The sequence below is a fragment of the Bos grunniens genome, chromosome 7, assembly GCF_055505025.1.
Source record: "Bos grunniens cultivar Pamir isolate PY7600 chromosome 7, Bosgru_T2T1.0, whole genome shotgun sequence".
Classification (NCBI taxonomy): domain Eukaryota; kingdom Metazoa; phylum Chordata; class Mammalia; order Artiodactyla; family Bovidae; genus Bos; species Bos grunniens.
Window position 1 is genome coordinate 27,347,822 of NC_141171.1, and position 14,659 is coordinate 27,362,480.

General features: G+C 42.0%; 1 long non-coding RNA gene across 5 annotated transcripts; it reads left to right on the forward strand.

Annotated features, from left to right (window-relative positions):
• On the forward strand, nt 1–8,119 carry LOC147368960 (uncharacterized). Of its 5 annotated transcripts, none has more exons than XR_015166999.1 (5): nt 1–299; nt 560–678; nt 3,787–3,856; nt 4,094–4,176; nt 8,007–8,119. It is a non-coding gene; the product is annotated as an uncharacterized LOC147368960 (long non-coding RNA). The 5 variants fall into 5 exon arrangements; XR_015166998.1 differs by having other exon boundaries at nt 3,790–3,856; XR_015167000.1 differs by lacking the exon at nt 4,094–4,176 and having other exon boundaries at nt 3,790–3,856.
• The last annotated feature ends 6,540 nt before the right edge of the window (nt 8,120–14,659 follow it).

Below are 14,659 nucleotides of genomic sequence, written 5' to 3' on the forward strand. Positions count from 1 at the left end.
AGGGATTGAGTTTGCAATTAAAATGAGGACATTCAGCTGTGAGCCAGGAAATGCTCTTTGCTCATAATCTCAAACAGCCTGTGAGAGGAGTCCTCATGAGAAGACTATGAGAGCGTCTTTTCCTGTGTTCTTTTTAGGGGAGGAGATGACACGTGGCCTTGTCTTTTCTGGGGATAACACGAGGGGACAGTGTCTCAGGGATGCATCTTGTTTTATTTTGAATTGCAACATGGAGAATGGAATGTCAGTTTTATATTACTTCCCTCAGTTATTCATTTTAAAAAATGTAACAAACTGTGGTAAGAATAACAAAGATGATTCATTGAAGGTTTTTCTTTCTTTTCTTGACTTAGTGATCTGCCCTAACTTAAAAGAATTCTGCATAATCATTGCAGTGTTTCCTGGTGTTTTAAATCCAGACTCTAGCTACCCAAAACAGAGTGATCAAATGATTTTAACCTCTTGAAATTGAAAGAACCTCTGAGGTACCAGGAAACTTTGTACAGCTTAGGGCTGTAGACTCTGTAGGAATGACTCAGTGAACTTTTTATTCTCGTAGTTTGCCCTGCACAAGGAGTCAGAAAAAGAGAAGATGAATTCTCACCTCTGCCTACGTCTGCAGTCTGCCTTAGCTGCCTAGTAAGTGGCAGATCATTCCAGCATCTCCTATGAACACAGGTAAGCTGAGTCTGCGTTCCCCATTGTATTTTTTGACCTCTGCACATATAACAAGGACTTTCTCAGGACCACACTCCCTCCTTTGTTCCTTGAGGGATTTCATTTTATTCTTGCTCACGAAAGCAGAGAGCTAGCTGCTGCTGGTATCCCCCCGCCTCCCTCCCAGCCCTCTCAGAGCTTCCGCACCACCGAGGGCCCCCTCCCTCCCAGGTCGAGATGTCACAGTCTACATGCCGCTCTGGCTAAGTGGCTGAAGTCACGACATCCCCCCAGTCTCGGATCTTTATGAAGAACCTAGTCGGTGTGCTGCCCTCGTTCTCCCCCAGCAGGATTCATCTCCGTAAAGTGCATCCTCTGAAAAAGGGAAAAGCCCAATTGTTCCCTCTGTGTTGCCCAAATGACTTGAAAGGCTTGGATTTTTCGTAGCTTCCAGAAACAAAAGAGGCTTTTTTAAACTAGATGACCGATTTCCTCCAGCAAAGTCTCCCTGGCTGACCTTTGTTTACGGTTAAGCAGCATTGTGCTGGCCGCTCTGTGGCTCCAAGTCAATCACTACAGGAAATTCGCTTTAGGGCTGTTATTGAACTTACAAGGCCTACTTCTGGTTTGTTATTATTATTATTATTATTTTTTTGTCTGTTCCTTAACAACAATAAGGAAGGTTACAGAAAGTTTCATATGATCATTCTCACCCCGGTGTTAGATCTTCTTGTTGCATCCGCACAGTTCTGATGCACCGGTAATGTATTTTTTAAATTATTTATTTTTGGCTGTGCTGTGTCTTCACTGTTCTGAGAGCTCTTCTCTAGTTGTGGAGAGCAGGGGCTACTTTTTTTGTTGCAGTGCACGGGCTTCTCACTGCAGTGGCTTCTCCTGTTAAGGAGCAGTGGCTCTAGGTTTACAGGCTTCAGTAGTGGAGGCTCGCAGGCTTAGTTGCTCCGGGACATTTGGGATTTTCCCAGATCAGGAACTGAATCTGTGTTTTCTGCATGAGCAGAATTCTTTACCACTGAGCCACCAGGGAAGCCCTGCACCAGTCATTTTTTAATGTCTGCTTCCCTTACTAAAGGAAAGCTCTGTGAGGGCAGGACCTTGCCGAGCTTAACTAAGTTTTCTGTCTCTCCTCCCACATAGTATGGAATCAGTAAATGTTTGTTGAATAAAGAAATAAATGGATGCTCTGTGGAGGGTTTGACTTCGATTTGTATGTGTGGGGAAGGAAAAAAAATTCTTCCTCACTCTTATGTTCTTTCACTAAGACCTGTGAATTAAACTGAGAAAAAGATTAGCAGAAGAAAAGAAATACAAATTTTAATAGTATTTTATGTACACAGAGGGGACTTTCCTGGTGGCTCAGAAGGATCTGCCTACAATGCAGGAGACCCGGGTTCAATCTCTGGGTTGGAAAGATCCCTTGGAGAAGGAAATGGCAACCCACTCCAGTATTCTTGCCTGGAGAATCACCATGGACAGAGGAGCCTGGCAGGCTATAGTCCATACAGTCCGTGGAGTCCCAAAGAGTTGGACATGACTGAGCAACTGACATGAGACCTTCTTACAAATGAAGTGAAAACCCAAGAAGTAGTTATTGTTGGGGACTTACATTCCATTTTAACAAAGGGCAATGAATGGTGGAGGATTGAAAAGATGAAGTTAAGGGGATTTGTGTTTCTAGGGGTAGTAAGTTTTGGGATGTTGAGTATACGGGGAAACAGAGAAAGAGTTATCTGTCAATAGTAAGGTTTAGTTTCTGCAGACTCGTCTGGGTGCTGTCTTAAGCTCTGGTGATAAACGTTCTTTCCTTCTGGGTGTGAGAGAGGAGGACATCTTCACAAGGCAAGTTAAGCTTTTAGGCTGATTGGGGATGAGCAGAGAGCTTTTTCTGCTTTTTCTCAATTGCCTTCAGCTCAAGGAGAATTCTTATGCCAAAGTGGCATATTGGGGGCGGCATATTGTGATCCCTTTTATGTGTTTGGTAGAATTTGGATCTGGTAGAGACAGCTCATTTCCTACTCCAGCATCCATCCTCTCCTTCTTGTGGAGGGTGCATGAGTGCCTGGATAAAGACAGATAGTATCTACTAGTCTCTTACAGCAGGGTGTGGCCATGTATTAAAATAGCCTGGGTTCCTGAAAACTTCTGGGTGCAGACGAATCACCTCTGGAGTGCCAACTCCTAGGCTCTTTTGAGACAGAGAGATGACCATCTACCTTGTTTATGCTATTGGAGTTACTATGTTTTGTTTATGACTTGCAGCCAAACCTAATTGAAACAGGTGTCTTGGCTTTTCTGAGGAGCGATTTGGATTAGAAATCTGAATCTAGCTGGGATGATCATAGAAAACCATGCCAGTTAGAGATGTTCTGAATCTTAAGACAGCTTCAGCTGAGGGTATTTTCTTTGGTGGTGGTAATTTAGTCGGCAAGTTGTGTCTGACTCTTGAGACTCTCTGGACTGTAGCCTGCCAGGCTCCTCTATCCACGGGATTCTCCAGGCAAGAACACTGGAGTGTGTTGCCATGCTCTCCTCCGGGGGATCTTCCCAACCCAGGAATCGAACCCAGGTCTCCTGCATTGCAGGCAGATTCTTTACTGACTGAACTATGAGGGAAGCCTATTTTCTTTGGTAATTTATTTCATAAATATGCTCACCAAAATGGAGCATGTCCCCTCTTACCCTTTGGATTAGAAATGTAAATAACAAATCAGTACATTAAGTATTGATCTATTGGTTTGTCCTATGAGGCTGAAAATAGCTACATGCCTACAACTGGCAGCAAAGCAAAAAGTCTGGTATGCGCACCTTGGTATTTTTTTGCTCTTAAGTACAAGGAGAGTGCAAGCAATCACTTGCTTGTTTTTTTTTTAAGATTTTTTTCCTCTATTATGTTTATGTCATTGGAAGCAATTTCTGTTTCCTGGTGTCCTTTATAAAATTTTAATTTCTTTATTGCCTAGTCTAATTTAGCTCATATGAGTAAGAACTTCTTGACAATCACATGTTTCCTTCTCTTTTAACCTAGTTCTTTCCTACATACACCTAGTTGTCTAAGCTGCGTTTCACTTACCTTAACCATAAAGGAACAAGGAAATTCTGTCTCTTTTCAAGCAGTGGTGACTGTGGTGACGTGCAGACAGTGGGGAGGAGGCAGTCTGGGAGCTATGCCTCTAGATAACAGGTTTGTATGAGAAAAGGCTTTCCCTTCAGTGTTCAGTTTATAATATTTTTTTCCCCTATAGAATTCCCATTAAGCTTAGACAGTCATGAAGTTGGGAATTTTATCAATCTGATTGGAGTCATGGGATTTTAAAACAAGCACTTTTAGCTCTGCATGCCCCATGCCCTGAAAGCAGATTGGGTCATCAGGTTGGCCTGGTGGAAATTTTTGTTCTTAATCTCTCTTTTGTCCGTTCAGTCCATAGGCTCCAGAGCCACAGAAGCTGAGAGGATGGAGGAACAATTTCTGGCACATAGGACAGACTTTCTGGAAGGAGGGGGGTGAGACGGGTGTGACCGGCCCGGAGGGAGGCAGGGGGTGTGTGCTGGCAACGTGGTGCACCCTTTCACGAGACTAGGAAGAGAGCTAGAATTCTGACCCACGGGATATTAGTTATAGATGTAGTTTTAAAAGCAAAAATGGAATACGTCTGTGTCCCTCATTGTTTGTAACTTACTCTTAAATTATCAATACCTACGGTTTGGGTCCAGAGTCTTTTTGCTGCGACAGGGTCCTTACCCAGGTAATCCTGCCTGTTTCTTGTTCTGTCACTGCCTCTGTAACCTAGGGAACTAGACTAGCTCTTCCTTCCTACCAATGTAAGGGGAAAACTGCCCCTTACCTGTATATGGAGCTATGAAGGTTGTTTCCCTGGAACTGAGTGAAAATTCACAAGTGGGCCTTTTCCTGAGAGGAAAAGACCCTTTTTTGTTTTTGGCCTGTCTCCTGCCTTCTCTGAAGCCCAAATAGAGGATAAAATTTAATTTGTACACGGTGTTAATACTATTAATTAACATTGTATTGTCTATTGTCTACTTTTATTTTCTTCAGAATATCACATAACTTGATATTTAGCCAGAGTAATACTCTGATTTCTCTGAGAAAGTAATATGCCCCTCTGCCTTTCAGGTGGTAGATCAGTGGGGCATTTGGGGAGATACTGTGCTTGCTTTGCATCACTATCCTCTTTTGGGTCATCATCACTGTTTTCAGTTGATAATCACCAAAAGGGAGACAGGGACTATGGCGTGTGCCCATCTGACATGAGTTACTTTCAGAGTTTCAGTGCTGAGAGTCTCAGTATCCAGTCCTGACTAGTCAAACTTCATAGTGAAAAAGACAGTGTTTTAAGAGGCACATATGGCAAAAATGATTGGCGTATTCTGGGTGGTACTTGATGGCAGGCTTACGCAAGACAAAAGCAAACAAAAAGCCAAGGACATTTTTTCTTTGCAAATGGGCGATTTCCCAGAGTTTAACAGGGTGTTAGAAAAGGGAGATTCTTTTCACGTTTGTCTGTGCGTTGGAAAGCTTCGCTTGGTGGATGGTGAGAAAAGGACACCACATTCTCACACACCCATTCTGAGGGAAAAACCACCCACAATCCCCACCCAGCTGAAATGTCCCACTTGATACACTTTTTGGTGAAACCTAAGATCTGAGATGTGCCAGCTGCTTCCAGCTGTAGTCTCAGGGGCCCAGTGCATTCTGGGATCAGTGTGTTTGTGGGGGTGGATGGAGGGTGGCCTCATACATTGCAAATTCAGACCAAACTCAGAGGATTTGGGACCATTATTCTTGGCAGTTATTTTCCTGAATTATCATAAGGAAAACAAATCAAATTAATACAAATAGGTTTTTGCTTTTAGTGGATTTTCTTTATATAAAAGTTAAAGTTCCTGGTTGTCTGTCACATGCAGAGGGAGTAAGACACTTGAAATGTATTTTATTAAGCAATCTGAGGCCCAGAAAGAGGACAAAAGACCTGCCATTTGTATGATTCTGAGTCCAGGGACAGTGATTCCCAAATGAGTGCCCTTGGGTGCAAAATTTGAATGGATAGATGGATGGAAGCCACAGCATGGATGTTCTCCACTGAATGGCTTCCAGGAGGAGACTTTACTTAGTTTGGGATAACTTTTCACTGGCCCTTGAAATCTTGAACAATTTAATAGGTTTACTCCCTGGTGACTTTAAAGAAATGGGACGTTTGGGCCCCTGGAGCTCCTGGGTGTGAGGCGTGAATGAGGAGTGGCTTTGGTTCCTTATGTCTTTGCTCCCAGGGCCCTGGGTGCTGGCTGCAATCCTGGCCACAGAGGGAATTAGACGAGGGTCCCGGGCTGCTGTGGAGGCCAGGGGTGCCTGCACTGACCCTCAGAGCTGGAGCCAGACAGCAAGTGGCAGGTGGACTTGGTTCAGCCTGAGATGTGATGAGAGGCCCTGGGGGAGCCTTGTGCAGCTTTTGTCTCCAGGGCTTTCAGTTCTGTAGTCCCTTTTCCATAAAGAAAATTTTTCTAGAAATGTTTACTTGTAGGAAAGAAACTTAGGATACTGAGACGTGTTTCCAAGTCTACTAAGAAAATCTTCACCCAGTGATACGTGGTTTCTCATTCAGAATTTGGCCTTGCTTGGTCCTAGAGAATGGAAACATACATCAGGTATTCTAAGATTTGAGGGACCTAATGAAATAGAGTTGATTGATGTTGTGCTATTAAAAAGAATAGTGACCAGACATAGAGAATGATTTGTGGTTGTCAAGGGCTGGAGGTGGGATGGAAATAAAACAAGAAATAGTGATCATTTCAATTATTCCACATCATGGGCTCAGGAGTCATTCTGGATGTATGATTTTTATTTTAGTTTTTTAGACTGCTCTATAGTTATCTAGGCTTAGGAAATGCTGTCCTAATTTTGGTGGTTTATGAATGTAGTAACTGTGCTTTGATGGGCATCTACCGAAACTATTATAGAGTGCCTTTTCTTGAAGGCTGTATTCCCAGTGAAGCACACGCAGTTGTCTGTTAAAGACAATGTTGTGAATTTTAAACAGTTTCTGAAGGTGTGAAAAACGTAGGCTTAGGCAGGAGACAGCTTATAGCATAGTGCTCAGCAGCATGGCTTCTGAAACCAGAGCATCAAAGCCTTGGTTCCTCTACTACTAGTTCTGACTTTTCAGAAGTTACTTAACTTCCCTCTGTGACTCAGTTTCACTACTTATCCAGTGGGGTGGGGGACGTGGTGGTCACTCAGATGTGCTTTGCAGACCTCTGGCTGCAGGAAGCATGACTGGCCAAGGGCGCCAGCCACTGTACTCTGACATCCATCACCGAGGTGCACTGAGGCCAGGCCCCCACGGCTGCTCCTAGCCCACTGCGTATGGTAGAACGTGAAGACAGACCCAATCTTGGACCGCTTGGAGCTCCGTTCTTTGCCCCTTTGGCCTAAGGACTTCTTGACGGCTTTGCCTAACCCACCTTTCATGATGTTTTCAGCCAACCTTCTCTCTGTCTCCTCCCTGGGCTTAGACTTACAATTAGGTCTGAGGGCTCTCCTGGCCTGGTCTGGCTCCCAGCCTTCCCCCCAAGGTGACAGTGGGAACTGGTTGTCCTCAGACTGCATTCTGGGTGCAGGGGCACACCCTGCTCTGGTGTTGGCACTCACAGGGCTGGTGGAAGCCTGAGTGACCCATTCAGAGAGGCGGATCCTCTCAGATGGGTGCCTCTGCTCTCTTTTTTACTAAGTGGACGCTGCCTGGCTCCCTGACCCATCCTGTTTTCTCCTTATCAACAGCCATTTCCCATTTCCTTTGCTCTTTTTCTCCAATCATCTTTTCTTTCCCCATTGTTTTATGAGCTTTATGCAAAAGGCCAGGCCTGGTCATTAGAAAACCAGAATTTTGCCTTCTAACAACCTCCAGAAGTTGTGTGTTCAGTTATTCTTCGGGCTGTTTCTCTTTTTAATTGTTTGGTTAACTTTTGCCTTTTTATTACTGTTTCTTGCTTTCTTTTATTTTGAACTATCAGAGTATGAGATGCTCTGGTTGCTTGAGAGTTCTGGAGGGTTGAAATCTGGATAAATGAGGTGATGTAAATTAATTCTGTAGGAGTAGAAACTAATAGAGCAAATGAGCAATTACGTTGAAATCTGGGAGGTGTAGAAATGTTTTTAAGCTCAAAAATGCCCTGGATGCTTGGAATAGAATCTGGCTATTTAAATCTTAATGTGTTAGGACTAGATTCATGTGAGATATTTGATACCAGTAATACATGAATTGATTTACATTACTGTCAAGGCTGTATGTCGTCACCCTGCTTGTTTAACTTATATGCAGAGTACTTCATGAGAAACACTGGGCTGGATGAAGCACAAGCTGGAATCAAGATTTCTGGGAGAAATATCAATAACCTCAGATATGCAGATGACACCACCCTTATGGCAAAAAGCGAAGAACTAAAGAACCTCTTGATGAAAGTGAAAGAAGAAAGTGAAAAAGTTGGCTTAAAGCTCAACATTCAGAAAACTAAGATCATGGCAGCTGGTTCCATCACTTCATGGCAGATAGATGGGGAAACAATGGAAACAGTGACAGACTTTATTTTTTTGGGCTCCAAAATCACTGCAGATGGTGACTGCAGCCATGAAATGAAAAGACGCTTGCTGCTTGGAAAAAAAGCTATGACCAACCTAGACAGCATATTAAAAAGCAGAGACATTACTTTGCCAAAAAAGGTCCATCTAGTCAAAGCTAAGGTTTTTCCAGTAGTCACGTATGGATGTGAGAGTTGGACTATAAAGAAAGCTGAGCGCTGAAGAATTGATGCTTTTGAACTGTGGTGTTGTAAAGACTCTTGAGAGTCCCTTGGACTGTAAGGAGATCCAACCAGTCCATCCTAAAGGAAATCAGTCCTGAATATTCATTGGAAGGAGTGATGCTAAAGCTGAAACTCCAAAACTTTGGCCACCTGATGCGAAGAACTGACTCATTGGAAAAGACTCTGATGCTGGGAAAGATTGAAGGCAGGAGGAGAAGGGGATGACAGAGGATGAGATTGTTGGATGGCACCACTGACTCGATGGATGTGAGTTTGAGTGAACTCCGGGAGTTGGTGATGGACAGGGAGGCCTGATGTGTTGCAGTCCATGGGGTTGCAAAGAGTCAGACATGACTAAGCAACTGAACTGAACTGAAAGTCCAGAGAATAGTAATTTCACATTACTATGTGGACTTCAATTAGTTCTTATCAAAGATACTTTTGTAATGAATTTGTTCCCCCCTTAATAGCAGCCTTGTATGTGCATTAAACTTCTTTATAATGATGTAAGTTACTATGGCAACACCACAGTCACAAATACTGGTCATACAATTGAACTTAAACTTCAGGTCTCAGTAAAATCATAGGATCGTTGCACTAAATGGATTTTGAAAGGTTAATGGGCCCAACACTTTGCCCTTAAGCAAAGGAGAGTTGTTCCCACTAGATCAAAATCAAACTTACTTCAGAATTTCTGGGTAAAGTTTGCATAACTTAAGGCAAAATGTAAATTCTTAAGTTACTGTTATATTTAACAAAAAATGCAAACTGAGTTATTTAAAGAATGGCTGTATTAATCTTGTCCATATAATAGCTGGTTTGTGACATGTGACATCTCATTATGGTTAATGAAATGTGATATAACATGAAGTCTACAATAATTTTAATTTGAGAGTCTTTTGGGATTAGTTTTTTTTTTTTCCCCCCCACCCTCCTGGTTAGGAGATTTTTCAAAGGACTACAGTGTGGATTTAGGACAAGCTCATGAGGCAGAGTGTGTGGTAGGAAGAGGCTGGGATTTTTGAATCAGAGCATCTGGGTGCAAGTGTGTTCCCCTGGCATTTAGTCCCTTAGTAAAGTCATTTAGTTTCTCAGAATTTAGCTTCCTCATCTGTAAAATTTTAATATTGATATGGGAATAAATTCATTTTTGGCCAGATGTTTCTATGGCTTGAAGGCATATTATATATATAAAAAAGAGCTTTGTAACAAGTTCCTGTTACTATTTGTGTGAGAAAGACGGTGTTCATATAATTTGTGACTCATAAGGAGAAACCTCAGATATGTTCTTAATTGCATTCTATGATGAGATACTCAGTTCCAACACAAGTGATCCTTAATCAAGTAAAAATGATCATAAAGGGGGGATTTTGCATCCCTGGAAGATGAGGCTCAGATTCGCTTCCCAGATTCTCTTGCCCATTATTTCATTGAATGCTTCCAATAAACATGCAGAATTGTGAGTCACTATCTCCATTTCAGGCAATATGATGAATGCCAGAAAGACAGGGAACTTTGCCAAACCTCAGTGTTAGTAAGTCACTGGAAAAAAAATTGAATGTAGCGATTTGGGTTCCAGAATCTATGGTCTTGACACTTGCTAACTACTTTTGAGCTCATAAGTCACTAGAATTAGAAATTGGTATATCACTTCTTCCAGAACTCCTGGGAATATCAAGAATATCTATGTCCTTTGTCTGGGCCAGTTCTAATCTAAAAATAAAAAATTCTTCTTACTGTTGTTCTACTGGATGAATGTCACAAATTTCCATGGACTTTACTTGACACTGTAGGGGAGGAAATGCTTTTCCTCCATCCTCTTGTGTTCAGTCTGTGAGACCTGCAAATTAAATTGATAAATGGCAGCTTCACAGGAGAAAATCTATACAGATTTTACTGATATAAATAATGTTACATGTATGAAGGACTTCACAGAAAAGAAGTGAAAACCCCAAAGAAGCAGTTACATAGTTGGAGTCTTATATACCTAGATGAATAGGAGAAAGGGAGGGAGAGAAAAGGCACTTAGGGGAAAACAAATGAAGTTTTGGAAAGGTAAATGGGCTCACTTAGGAGACTAAGTGGAAAAATGCTAGTCGTCCAACAATGTCTGTTGGGTGTGATTAAATTAGAGTTCTTCTCAGGGAGTGGACTTACGACAATTGAGTTCTATTGGGAGACTCTGCTTTTTGGTAGATAAGAGATTTCATAGACTCAAAAGCCTTCAGCACAAAGTAATTCTATGTCCAAATGGGACACCATATTGTGATCCTTTTTAGTACATTTGACTGAGAATGAAGTTCTTAAGTTACCTAATAAATGTGATATTTAGACTTACTGTCATCTGTTGCAAATGTAAAGGAACTCATGGTTCACAACTAGCATGCGTTTGGACTTAACCATTTTACTCTAAGTGAGAAGACCAGATTCTCAAACCCATCACCAGAAATTTTAATTCAGGAGATCTGACGGGGTTTCAGGATCCTCCCTGGGATGCTGAGGTTGGCACTGACCATGTAGTTTTGGTGCGAGGACCATGCTTTTAATTCCATTGTGAGTTTATCCCTGAGAAATGCAGAGTTGCTAAATAGAATGGCCCAATAATCAAAGAATTCCTTCTCAGACTGGGCCTGTGGTCACAGAATCAGATTGAGAAGAGAGGCAGATAAGAACACTTCTGTTGCAGCAGGCCTGTGCTTTTCCCAGTGCCAGAGTAAGTTAGGAGAGCTTGAAGGTAGATGAAACCTAAGTACCTGGGAGAATGAGCTGCTTGAGCTGAGTGTTTCAAACTCAGCCAGCGTTTGTGTCCTAGCTGTTCAAACTAGTCTCACCAGGGAATTGCAATGTCTAGTTGTACTGTCTGGTGCCAAGTTTCAGTAAATAAATAATACTATTAAACATGAAATATAATGTTCATGGGATCCTACATGCTTAATGAAAATCAAATTCATGAAAGAAAAAACTAACTTCTATGCTTGCTTACTTCCTGAAACCAAGGTCTAGATAGTATTGTACAGTAGCTAAGTTGTGTCCAACTCTTTGCGACCTCATGGATGACAGGCTACTCTATCCTTCATTATCTCCCGGAATTTGCTCAAACTCATGTCCACTGAGTTGTTGAAAGAAGCTTTTGCGCAACGAAGGAAACTATAAGCAAGGTGAAAAGACAGCCTTCAGAATGGGAGAAAATAATAGATGAAGCAACTGACAAAGAATGAATCTCAAAAATATACAAGCAGCTCCTGCAGCTCAACTCCAGAAAAATAAACGACCCAATTAAAAAAGTGGGTCAAAGAACTAAACAGACATTTCTCCAAAAAAGACGTACAGATGGGTAACAAACAGATGAAGAGATGCTCAACATCACTCATTATCAGAGAAATGCAAATCAAAACCACAATGAGGTACCATCTCATGCCGGTCAGAATGGCTGCTATCCAAAAGTCTACAAGCAATAAATGCTGGAGAGGGTGTGGAGAAAGGGGAACCCTCTTACACAGTTGGTAGGAATGCAAACTAGTACGGCCACTATGAAGAACAGTGTGGAGATTCCTTAAAAAACTGGAACTAGAACTGCCTTATGACCTAGCAATCCCACTGCTGGGCATACACACTGAGGAAACCAGAATTGAAAGAGACACATGTACCCCAGTGTTCAGCACAACACTGTTTATAATAGCCAGGACATGGAAGTAACCTAGATGTCCATCAGCAGATGAATGGATAAGAAAGCTGTGGTACATATACACAATGGAGTATTACTCAGCCATTAAAAGAATGCATTTGAATCAGTTCTGATGAGGTGGATGAAACTGGAGCCTATTATACAGAATGAAGTAAGTCAGAAAGAAAAACACCAATAGAGTATACTAACGCATATGTATGGAATTTAGAGAGATGTTAACGATGACCCTGTATGCAAGACCACAAAAGAGACACAGATGTATAGAACAGTCTTTTGGACTCTATGGGAGAAGGCGAGGGTGGGATAATTTGAGAGAATAGCATTGAAACATGTATATTATCGTATGTGAAACAGATCGCCAGTCCAGACTTGATGCATGAGGCAGGGTGCTCAGGGCCGGTGCACTGGGACGACCCTGAGGGGTGGGATGGGGAGGGAGTGGGGAGGGAGGGTCAGGATGGGGAACACATGTACACCCGTGGCGGATTCATGTCAATGTATGGCAAAAACCACTACAATATTGTAAAGTAATTAGCCTCCAATTAAAATTAAAAAAAAAAAAAAGAAATTGATACAGTCTCCTCTTTTTCCAGGAAGACCGCGTTCTTATTTCTATACGTTGGGGCTTCCCTGGTGGCTCAGATGGTAAAGAATCTGCCTGCAATGCGGGAGACCTGTATCAAACCAGGATTTGATCCCTGGGTTGAGAAAATCCCTGGAGGAGAGCATGACAACCCACTCCAGTATTCTTGCCTGGAGAATCCTCATGGACAGAGGAGCCTGGTGGGCTACAGTCCATGGATTCACAAAGAGTTGGACCCAACTAGGTGACTAAGCACACAGCACACCTCACTAGCCGACGTGGTCATGGGGAATATTTGCTTGGAGCAGAACCAGACAGAAAGCTGACAACCTTTCACACAGATCTATTCAGGCCATTAAGGTTACTCGCCTCCGAAAAGGCAGCCCTGTACGTGCCATCATCTTATTACAGTTTTTATGTCATTTTATAGCTTCAGAGGCTTTTCAGGTGTCCTTATTTCATATTCATCACCACTTCCCCAGATGACATTTAGCAAACTTTAAAAAAAAAATTGAAGGATAATTGACCTACAACACTATGTTAGTTCCAGGCACACAACATAGTGATTCAGTATTTCTAGGCATTACAAAATGATCACTGTGATAAGTCTAGTTACCACCTGTCACCCCACAAAGTTACTACAAAATGACTGTATACCTGTGCTGGGTGTTACATCTCCATGACTCATTTTATAACTGGAATTTATGCCTCACCTATTTCATTTTTCCCCATCTCCCTCCCCTCTGGAAACCACTCGTTTGTTCTTGTATCTATGTCTGTTACTGTTTTGCTGTGCTGTTCATTTATTTTGTTTTTAGGTTCCACATATAAGTGAAAGCATATGGTATTTTGCTTTCTCTGCCTGACTTATTTCACTTAGCATAATACCCTCCATACATGTTGTTGCAAATGGTAAGGTTTCATTCTTTTTTTTTTTAATGACAATATTCCAGTGTGTCTGTGTGTATACCATCTTTTTTATCCATTCATCTATCAATGGGCACTCAGGTTGCTTCCATATCTTGGCTAGTAAATAAAGCTTCAGTGGGGTGTGTTATTTCTTTTTTAGAGTTTTTGTTTTCTCTGGAAAAATACCCAGGAGTGGAATTGCTGGGTTGGGTGGTAGTTCTAATTTTTTCCCAGAAACTCCATATTGTTTTCTATAGTGGCTACCCCAATTTACATTCCCACTAACAGGGTGTGAGTCATTGTGGGGCCGGGCTTAGTTGCCCCAGGGTATGTGGACTCTTCCTGGACCAAGGATCGAACCTGTGTCCTCTGCACCGGCAGGTGGATTTTTCACAGTTAGACCACCAGGGAAGTCCAGCTTACAATATTCTTAAACTCTATTTGGCTTTTCGTTTTAGTTTCAAACTCTTTGTTAAACTTCTCACTGTATTCATTCATTCTTCTCCCGAGTTTGTTGAGTATCTTTACGATCATTACCTCGATCTCTTCATTATAATTGCTTTCCTTTGTTCTTTTTCTGGAGCTTTTTCTTATTCCTTTGTTTGGAATATTCCTTTGTCATCTCATTTTGCCTTTCTCTGTTTTTATTTTTCTGTGTTAGGTGGATCAGTTATGTTTCCTAACACTAGAGAAGTGGCTTTACATAGAAGATATCCTGTGGGACCCAGCAGCACTCCCTTCTGGTTACCAGATTTATATGCTCTAGTTGCCCCATTCTAAATCCAGCTTGAACATCTGGAAGTTCAGGGCTCACATACTATTGAAGCCTGGCTTGCAGAATTTTGAGGATTACTTTGCTAGTGTTTGAGATGAGTATAATTCTGTGGTAGTTTGAACATTCTTTGGCGTTGCTTGTCTTTGGGATTGGAATGAGAACTGACCTTTTCCAGTCCTGTGGCCACTGCTGAGTTTTCCAAACTTGCTGGCATATTGAG